At 44.7% G+C, this 10,698-nt stretch overlaps 1 pseudogene; it reads right to left on the bottom strand.

Moving 5' to 3' along the window:
- Window positions 1–1,010: 1,010 nt before the first annotated feature.
- On the bottom strand, window positions 1,011–2,759 carry LOC140611754 (polycystin-2 pseudogene; annotated as a pseudogene).
- Between the last annotated feature and the right edge of the window lie 7,939 nt (window positions 2,760–10,698).

Genomic DNA, 10,698 nt, shown 5'->3' with positions numbered 1-10,698 from the left:
GAAATTGTAATGCAGTTATTTATTGTTTTAAGATTTTATTTATTTATTCATGAGAGACACAGAGAGAAAGAGAGAGGCAGAGACATAGGCAGAGGGAGAAGCAGGCTCCATGCAGGGAGCTGGACATGGGCCTCAATCCCGGGTCTCCAGGAACACACCCTGGGCTGAAGGCGGTGCTAAACCGCTGAGCCACCTGGGCTGCACACTCTTATTTCTTTATAATAGTTACAGTATTTCTAAAAGTATTGACTAGCTTCCCTTCATACACAAGATGTTTTAAGTATGGTTACAAAAGGACACCAAAACCCCCACAGATCTGCACAATGGACAATACATATTCAAAATCATAAACACACATTTGAGACGCCAGGTTTTAAACCAGACAGGAAACTGGCTCACAAGTTTAGTATACACTTTAAATACCTGTACTCTGAACAAAAATGTATTCATAAACGCTAGTAAAATGAGAATTTCTGTTCCAGAATAGTACCCGATAACAACCTAGTGAACGATGTCACTGGATCTAGGAAAACAGGATCCAGGAATCTTCAAAGAAATCTCCAGAGGCCCTGTAGCTACTTTCTTGTTGGCCATATAGTCAACAATTTAGTCTTTTGAAAAATACGTATGCAGAAGCTGAAGGCAGTAAAAAGTAGAGAAAATCTGAGAAACCAAAGGTCACTTTGGCCATGGTCTGCATGGTCTTAACTATAAGCACTGAAGACTCACTTAAAGCATCTTCTCCTTGGTTAAGAGTTTAGAGGATGAATGAATGAAGGGATGGAGAAGCCAGGGCACATGGCTACAGGGCACGGACACTTCCGCAGTTCTGTTTCTTAGACCAAAAGGAGCCCGGTCTTCACTACTGACACTTCACTACTTTATTTTCACCACCAGCATCTCCTTTAATAAAATGTGGAAGGTTGCGTGAGGGGGAAGGTGGAGGAGGGAGTGAAATATGACCATTTATAACCACAAAAAACTTCTGCACATGTCTAGCGCCTGGCAGAGGGGAGGGCAGACAGGGCAGCGGGAGGCCGGGGCCAGCCCTGTTTGTAGAGGATATGGTAGTGCCCAGGCCGGCAGAGAAGGTACACCTTGGGCTCAGAGCCCTCGGGGAAGGTGTGCGGGTTGGTGGTGCCGCCCTCGCGCGGTCCATGTGCTCCACCTGGACGGAGACGCTCAGGGCCTGGGCCAGTGCGGTGGAGTGAATGTGGTCGCTCTCCTTGCACATGGGCTCCACCTCCTGCTGACAGAACTCCTGGACTGTCCGCCCGCCCTCCAGGAAGTGCTGAAGAACTTGCTCTGGCACTGCAGGGAGCCGGAGGTGAGCAGCCGCAGGTACACCACCAGGTAGTCCGAGGTGCTGTGGCCGTGGAAGGAGGCCAGCAGGTCAGCTACAGAGGTCTGCTTCTCCACCCGCTCCATCAGGCCCACGAACGTGCTGTGGAAATCCTCGATTGTGGCCTCAGGGAAGCCCTGGACACCAGGGCCTCTTGGCCCTTGGCAGACACAGCCTCAAAGCGCTGCAATTCCTCGCTGTCATCCGGCAGCGCCTCCAGGTGGGAGAATCCCGAAGCTCCGTAGAAACAGTTTGCTCGCGCCTGGTCTTGCGGATGTAGGAGTGCTTTTGTGGAGGTGACAAAAAGTCACCTTTTTGTGACAGAGTAGACATCATAGCACTCTTTAATCTCATCTCTTCAGTCCGGGGGGATAGAGCAGGATCCATTTCTGACTCTGAGTTGCCGGATCCGTGGAAGCCTAACAGGAGGTTCTCATAGAGACAAAACGTCGGTTGTCGGCTTCGGTCCTGTTGCGGGGCCGTGTCTTCCAGTACAGCCCATCCCATGAGGCACCTTCGGTGAACTTCCAGAAGTCTTCCACTGAAGAAAGAGTTTTGAAGTTTGTTTCGCTGCTTTGGACCCTGGGGTGTCTAGGAAGAGCTGTGACGTTACCCGGTGGAGCAGCACACCCTGGAGCTCGTCACCCCCGGGTCGACATGCACAAGCCTGAGAAGCAGCAGGTATGTGGTCGTTTCCGTAAAGCACTTCCAGGCACTTCTCTCGGCTGCTGTTGCTTTCTTCCATGAGTCTCGTTCCCCAGAGACCTCGCAGCCAGACCCAGCCGCCCGGCCCAGGCCACTCGCGGCGGCTGCCCGTCCAGGGGGAGGTGCTGTGCCGCGGGTCCCGGCTGCCGGCCGGGCTGGGGCTCGGCGGCCCGGGTCCTCTAGAAGGCGCCGCCTGCCGCTCGGGGCCCGGCCTTGGAAGCCCCCCAGGCCCCGGGCGCGGCCGCCCCGGAGCTCCCGGCCGAAGAGGCGGCCGACCTGCGGCTGCCCGGGCGCCACTCCACGGCCGTCTCCACCACCGTGCGCCCTTCCTCCCCCGCCCCTCCGCTTGCTCCTCCTCCTCGGCCTCGCAGCGGGTTGCAGCGGCTCCACGCCCGTCCGGAGCACGACGAGCGCGGGGAGAGGGGGACGCCGGGCTCGGCCGGGGGTCCCGCGCGGCGCCTGCCGGGGGCGCTCCGTCTCCGTCCCCAGGCCCCTCTGCTGGCGGAGGCCGCGCGCAGCGGCCAGGCCGGCGCCCCCGGCAGCGCCGCCCCCCAGCAGGCGGCCGGGGCCCAGGGCTCGGGCCGCGGGGGCGGCTTCGGTCCCCGCCTGCTGCGGCTGCACGCGGCTGGAGCTGGGCATCGCGGTCCCCGGGCCGGGCGCGCCCCCGCCCCGCGCAGAAGCCGCCTTCTCTCCTTCCCGGGCGCCGCGTCCTGCTCGCCGCCCCGGCCTCCCCGCGGCCCCGCGGCCCGCCTCCCCCGCTCGGCCTCGCCTCCCTCCCGGCCCCTGTCGTGCAGTTATTTAAGATCGATGACGTTGGGATCCCTGGGTGGCGCAGCGGTTTGGCGCCTGCCTTTGGCCCAGGGCGCGATCCTGGAGACACGGGATCGAATCCCACGTCGGGCTCCCGGTGCATGGAGCCTGCTTCTCCCTCTGCCTGTGTCTCTGCCTCTCTCTCTCTCTCTCTGTGACTATCATAAATAAATAAAAATTGAAAAAAAAATCGATGACGTTTTCTACATAAACCACATCTTCTTTATCCACTCATCTTTCCATGCACCGAGGCTCCTTCCACAGTTTGGCTACTGTGGACACTGCTGCTAGAAACATCGGGGTGCAGGTGTCCCCGCGTTTCATTGCATCTGTATCTTTGGGGTAAATGGAATATTCCTCAGCCATTAGAAACGACAAATACCCACCATTTGCTTCGACGTGGATGGAACCGGAGGGTATTATGCTGAGTGAAGTAAGTCAAGCGGAGAAGGACAAACATTATATGGTCTCATTCATTTGGGGAATATAAAAAATAGTGACAGGGAATAAAGGGGAAAGGAGAAAAATGAGTGGGAAGTATCAGAAAGGGAGACAGAACGTAAAGACTCCTAACTCTGGGAAACGAACTAGGGGTGGTGGAAGGGGGGTGGGCAGGGGGTGGGGGTGACTGGGTGGCGGGCACTGAGGGGGACACTTGACGGGATGAGCACCGGGTGTTATTCTATATGTTGGCAAATTGAACACCAATAAAAAATAAATTTATAAAAAATAAAACTAATGACGTTTAAGACATCTTCTACTCCAATATAGAAAATTCACTGTTTGTTACACAACTTTGCTATATTATTCCCCTCTGAGATGGATAAGAAAAGGAAAAGCATCTTATTAACTCTTTTTTATTGTTATACGTTATATATGAGGTAAGGATTTTATAAAAGGCTACACTAAATATCACATTTCTTGTCAATTCTGTGATAGAAATCCGTTGAATTTATAGATTCAAAGCCAAGCTTGAAAAAAAATCTCGGAAGCTAAGGGGCTAATGACCCTATAAACTGTAAAATGTGTTAACAAGCAATAAATTCCTCTTCCTCGGTTCAAAGGCATTTGATTATATTCTGTACTGTCAGGGTCACACACATCGGAGCTCATCTTGAAATGATAAACAAGGCAGGCCTGTAATGGTCACCAGAGAGTGTGACAAGACACACCTGTCACTACAAGTTTTGAGATAAAACAGTAGGCACATGCAGACAGCTGTGTCATCCCTGAGCGAGCTCACTTGCAGGCTCAGCAACAGGCAGGAAGAAACTCCCCAGTCAGCTCAGACTTCAACATCACAGTGTATGCAATGTCACATCTTTGATTTTTATGAGATCATTTCCAATCGAAAATTATATCAGAAAAAAAGAAAATTATGTCAGCTAAAGTCCATGTTCATAAACTTTTTATACTATAGTTATTGATCTCAAGTGGTTTTCATTTGCATATGCTCATATGAATACATCTTCATAACTGTTATATAAGTGTTAATAAATATTCAGTTGGCAGAAAAACATGAATTTTGATACATTTCAATAACTTGTCCAAGGCTTTCCTATTAGTATGATTTAAAAATATCCTAAGAATTTGATTTATACATCTTTAAGAGGGGAAAATTTTTGCCTTATTTGAAACTTTTCTAGCCTAGAACGTTTTCCTTTTGTCACTGAGGTCTAATCACGCATACCTCTTATAGAGAACCACCACAAGGCGCCCTCTAAAATTTTTTTCAACGTAACTAATTGAAATTTATTTTTTATCTTAGATGCTTATTTTTAACAGGTGGTACTTGTGCTGGTTTGTTATTCAAGGAATACTTACTGAGCATTTGGTACTATGTACTATTTGGAACATATGTAGGAAATGGTTTCTTCTTTCTTCTTATTTATAAAGAAAGCCTGTGCAACTGTCTTTAAAGAATATGGTGTTTTGTTGGTTTGTTTATATCCATTTTATTCTAAAAAGATCTGAAGCAGGTCTGACATTCTTGAAGAATTTATTTCACTTTCTTTGGTCTGATTCTTCATGATTTGGAATCACAATCTAAAAAACAATTTCATATTCTGGTCTAAAAAAAGTTATCTCGACAAAATTGTTCTTTTAATTTAGAAGTCTCATTTTCCTGTCTGTGTTATATTTTGACCAAAATCATTAGACTACTTTTTAAACTAATAATTTTCTTTGAAAATATTCCTTTTGAAATGGTCATTTAGTGAAAGAAAAAACCTACACATTTTACTAAATCATTATTATGTCTGTTACAAGGTTAATGATCCAATAATTGTTTTCCATGTTTTGTAGTACATTAAGATGGATCTTAAAAATTTTGGGTGTACTAATTTATGAAAAAATAATTTCAAGTTATGAGATAGATTCAATAAATTGTTGTTGCATTGAGAAATTCTATGACCAATTTAATAAAGAGTTTTTAAATTTTCAAATAAAATGAAAGAAAATGAGTGTGACACATTTCATATCAAATGCTGTCCAATGTTCAAATAAGATAGAACAAACAGAGCAGCCCCGGTGGCCCAGTGGTTTAGCACCACCAGGGTGTGATCCTGGAGACCCAGGATCGAGTCCCACGTCCAGCTCCCTGCATGGAACCTGCTTCTCCCTCTGCCTCTCTGCCTCTCTGTCTTTCTGTCTGTCTGTCTGTCTGTCTGTCTCTCTCTCTCTGTCATAAATAAATACATAAAATCTTTAAAAAGATAAAAGAAACATGAACATTATGAGAATTAGTATTCTTTGCATATTTATGTTGACAAAGGTAAATAATTGTTTATTGTCGCAATCTTGATTAAAATTATCATTGACTATGACTAAGGGAAATGTCAAATATATTTTACTATAAATCTTCTATTTCACATAGGAATACAATAGCAAACTGACAGTCACATGCCTATACCAAAAATTAAAGAATGAAGTCTTTTTTTTTGAAATCTTGTTATAGTGAATATTTATTCAGTGAACACAACATTGTTGCATTGTGACGATAATTTCATGGACATTGGTTTTTTTATTGTACTATACTTTAGACATTGTGGATAATGGTATTCTTGACATGTGAAAATTTGGAGGTGTCTGCAATTTCTGAAAGTTAGGCATTGATTTTACCCTATATTTTATGACAATACTTATCAATAGTAACCAGTCATGTTCTTTTTTAAAGTGAAGAGTATTCAAATCTATTCCGTTCTCATGCATTAATGGCCCAAGAAAAGTAGAGCATAAGTTTCTTTCAATTTTCTGGAATTTATTTGTGATTTCTCAGTGTTTTCCAAGTGTTACTATAAAGCTCCTATTTGCTGTTAGTACTGAATTTTTAAATATGTTTTTGTTCCTTGTCAGCAACTTTTCAAAAGTCAGGCCATTATGTCCCTTTGGTAGATTTTAAGGGAGGGCAGTTGTCATCCATGGCAAATCACCAGACAGTATTAAGTATACCAGGTGAGAATAATTACAAACGTGTGTGTAAATACACTTAGGAAATATGGACTCAGTGCATGCATGGATCACATTCCTGTCCTCTCACAGAGATCTATCTTCTCCATGTCATGTAAATGGTATGTTCACCAGATATTGCTTCTGCCACATACAATGCTTGCCATATTTCTAACATTCAATGGATACTTAAATAGTAATAAAATAGTAGATTTTCTTTTTCTTTTTGAATGTAGTGGCTCTGCACAAATTTTCACTCTCTCATAATATATTAAAACAAGTTGCTGTTAGATAGCTCTTAAAATGGCCATTTTGGATCTTAACAAATAATCTTTTAAATTTTGAAAAATTTGAAAACGAAGATTTCTGCCTCCCTCCAAAATAAACAATTCTCTTCTGCTTGATCTTGGCAATGTAACAATCACCTCCTTGCCACAAGGGTTTATAATGCTTGCAATACACAGCTGTGGTCTACAGATGAATTTCTCATCAGTTCAGTCATAATAGGTGTAAAAAACCTAATTTGGAGCAATTTGTCACTGGAGAAAGTGAAAATAGTTTACATTAATAAAAGAAACTATGAGATACATCCCACGTGTTCTACAGACTGTGGAGTTGTATGAAACTCTTGTCAAAGCAACAAGAGTGTATCCAGATATAGTTCAATGGGGCAATAAGACCACAGCCATCAGTTATTTCAAAAAAGCCTGTCTGGGGACAGTCATGCCCGGCACCTGAATTCACTTTAATGGCGGAAGTGGACACATATGCTGAGGGAGTTCAAATCCTTTATGAGTAACACTCACTTATGATATATAGACAGAATGCAAAACTGGATTTTTTTTTTCCTTTTAGCAAAGTGGATGTTCTAAAGTACATGCTTTATACATCTTTTTGAATGTAGTAATATTGTGACTGTTATTTAAAAATTCTTAGAATCTGCTTTGGTATTGTTCAGTATTGAACATAAGAATTGATGCTTTCACAGAATCTGGCAATTATGGATTTGGGGAATATGATGGGAGAGATTTAAAAATTAGCAATATTAATTGATACTGAATACTGAAATAGTGTTGCTCTTGACAAACTTGTTTGGAAGACTTTTACCATCCTAGGACAGAGTCCTTCCCGGGAGCACCTGTATTTTCAGTATTATATCTCATTTCAAAAGACAGCAGAGTGAATGATATTTGATGGTAGAGTAACATGATGTAAAGTTCATTACTAAATTCAGATCTGATGGACTTACTCGTTTTATAATGAAGGGATATGGAAATGTACCGAATACCCAATATTTTTATATTCAGAACATTTTTAGACATAAAAATATTCATATTATACTGGGCACACATTCCTTTGTTTCATTTTATAACAAGCATTTTTTTTTTTATTTGACAGCAATGATGTACTGTTCGGTTTTATTACATACAAGGAATTATTGATCCAAGTCAGAAGCAGCACAACTACTGCCATGTTAGAAGGATTAATATGCACCAGCCCTGACTGTGACTTGACTGGAGGCACTTGCCTGGCCCACCCCAATCTTCATGCCTTCTGAGAGTCCTTGGGGAAGAGACCTACCACCAAGGTCATCCCTTCCAGCACCTAACTCTTCTGTCTGCTAAAAAATACCAACTAGATTATTCCTAAAATTCATGCTTATCTTCGCCACGTGTCGAAAAAGCCAACCTGGGTCCCAAAGTATGTCAGTCCCATGTTTCCCAGTTGGGAAGCAGAACACAAATCTCAGTAAAGACCTTCTCTCTTCGACTAGTCACCAGAGAAACTGAAAGTAATGAAAAATATGTATACCACCCTTTATGCCACAGGTTTGTAAACTCAAATGTCCACCAGGACCAGGCAGGTGGCATAGATGAGTGAAGTACAGTGGTGGGGTGGATTAGATGGGTGGGAGGAGCGTTCCAGGGCAGGAGGATTACAGCAAACCAGACTTAATGGCATGCCCCATCCTCCACCCAGAAAACCAGCTTTTTTAACATGCAATCTCTCAAGCTTCAAATATTGGCAACAAATACAAAAGGATTTTAAACACAGCAGAGACTGTGCCTTGTGACTTCTGCCTTATATAATTTCCTACCTTAATAAAAGCTCCCTTCCCCACCAAATAATAAGAATCCAACCCAATGATTACAAAGAAATTAACAGAGGAATAGAAAAATATAGCAGCTTCAAAAATACCAGTCTCCCCATTTTAAAACAAAATCAGTGGTAATTGTTTAAGTTCATTCATCGTAGGAGGTCAGCCAGGTCTACCTATTGGTAAGACAGCCTTGCATTATTAAAATGACACCTGCTACTAACCAACCCCAAATAAGATGTCACCCTGCCTGCCTTCACACTATCCCCACCAGGCAGAGAAAGGATAGAACCAGGCTGCATATTATGAAGAATAAATTGAAGCACGGAGCCAGTAGGGACCCTCCTTGATATCACACAGGCCCTCAGCCACAGGTTTCCAATTCCACATTTTGGTATCAGAGATGAAAGCCAACGTAACTACTGAAAGGTATGCAGCACCTTGTGGAATCCTGGGCATATAGTAGCCCAACTGCATGTCCACTGAGCAAATCATGCATGAATGAATGAATCTAGCTACTTCCTTTAGACAGTGCTTCCTACCAGGGAAAATCAAGAGCTGCTCTTGCCATTCCAAAGACTGCATTTCTCCAGGGGCAGGAGAGGAAGGCAAGGGAGGTAATGCAGAGTTCATTCTATGAGTGAACAGATGGCTTTTCTGGTTTTTCAGGGAATATCATCGACCCTGTCTGACTCATAAACAGAGAAAAAAAGGATTCAGGAACTTGGCACTTCTGGGTTGGGTCTGCTTTGACCTTGGACGAGGGCCTGAGATTAAGTCCTACATTCTTATTTTTTTAATAATAAATTTATTTTTATTGGTGTTCAATTTGCCAACATACAGAATAACACCCAGTGCTTGTCCCGTCAAGTGACCCCCTCAGTGCCCATCACCCATTCACCCCCACTCCCCACCCTCCTCCCCCTCCACCACCCCTAGTTCTTTCCCAGAGTTAGGGGTCTTTATGTTCTGTCTCCCTTTCTGATATTTCCTACCCATTTCTTCTCCCTTCCCTTCTATTCCCTTTCACTTTTATTTATATTCCCCAAATGAATGAGACCATATAATGTTTGTCCTTCTCCGACTGACTTACTTCACTCAGCATAATACCCTCCAGTTCCATCCACGTTGAAGCAAATGGTGGGTATTTGTCATTTCTAATGGCTGAGGAATATTCCATTGTATACATAAACCACATCTTCTTTATCCACTCATCTTTCGTTGGACACCGAGGCTCCTTCCACAGTTTGGCTATTGTGGACATTGCTGCTAGAAACATCGGGGTGCAGGTGTCCCGGCGTTTCATTGCATCTGTATTTGGGGTAAGTCCCCAGCAGTGCAATTGCTGGGTCATAGGGCAGGTCTATTTTTCACTCTTTGAGGAACCTCCACACAGTTTCCAGAGTGGCTGCACCAGTCCACATTCCCACCAACAGTGTAAGAGGGTTCCCTTTTCTCCGCATCCTCTCCAACATTTGTGGTCAGGCAGAGCATGTGGATGTCTTGGCTTTGACCCAATAGGTCCCCAGGGCAGCAGTGCAGTCTTTATTCCAGCTTCCTCTGGCAGCCAAGATCTCAGGAAGCCCAACCCTCTCTGCTGGGGTGGGGGAGGGGGACTTCCTAGAATTTCAGAGAGACTAGATGGGCTCATCCAGAGTTTCTCAAAGGTGCCTTGATGGGCAATTAGGGTGGAATAAGTCTTTGCTGTTGGAGTCTGTCCTGTACGTTGTGAGAAGCTCACTAAGTTCCAGGGGCACCTCACAGTCACAGTAACCCTCCTCCCAACACACACACACACACACACACACACACACACTTACACTTTCAAACTCACACATGCATACACAAGCTTCCAGTGCTACCTGGAGCGGCAGTCTGGCCCTGGGTTGAGAGCCCCTGGGCTCATAGTCCCTGGAGTGTTTAAGAAACAGAAGCCCCAAAGGTTCAATGACAGGTCTAAGCTCCCCACCCATTCCTGATCTGATGACAGCTGATCCAGAGTTCTTTCCAGCTGCACTTGACATGATGGATGCTCATGCCAACACACCATGGGCTGCCACAGCACCACAAAGCCTCCAAGTAGACAGCCATCTGTCCCAATGCTGTAGAAAGACCGAGGTCCAGAAAGACCAAATAACCTCACTGTGATCAGAAAGTGAGCAAATATGAGGCGGGGGGCAGGTTCCAGGAAAACAAGTTTCCCCAGCTGTTCAGTGCAGCAGCCTCTGACAGGTGGGGCCTTAGTGTAGTGACCACCATTCCGAGGCCAACATAGAGGCAAGGGAGCTCGGTGAGC

This window comes from Canis lupus, chromosome 20, assembly GCF_048164855.1.
Source record: "Canis lupus baileyi chromosome 20, mCanLup2.hap1, whole genome shotgun sequence".
In the NCBI taxonomy this organism is placed as follows: Eukaryota; Metazoa; Chordata; class Mammalia; order Carnivora; family Canidae; genus Canis; species Canis lupus.
The sequence above is the reverse complement of the archived record's forward strand: the minus strand, read 5'-3'. Positions and strand labels throughout refer to the sequence as shown.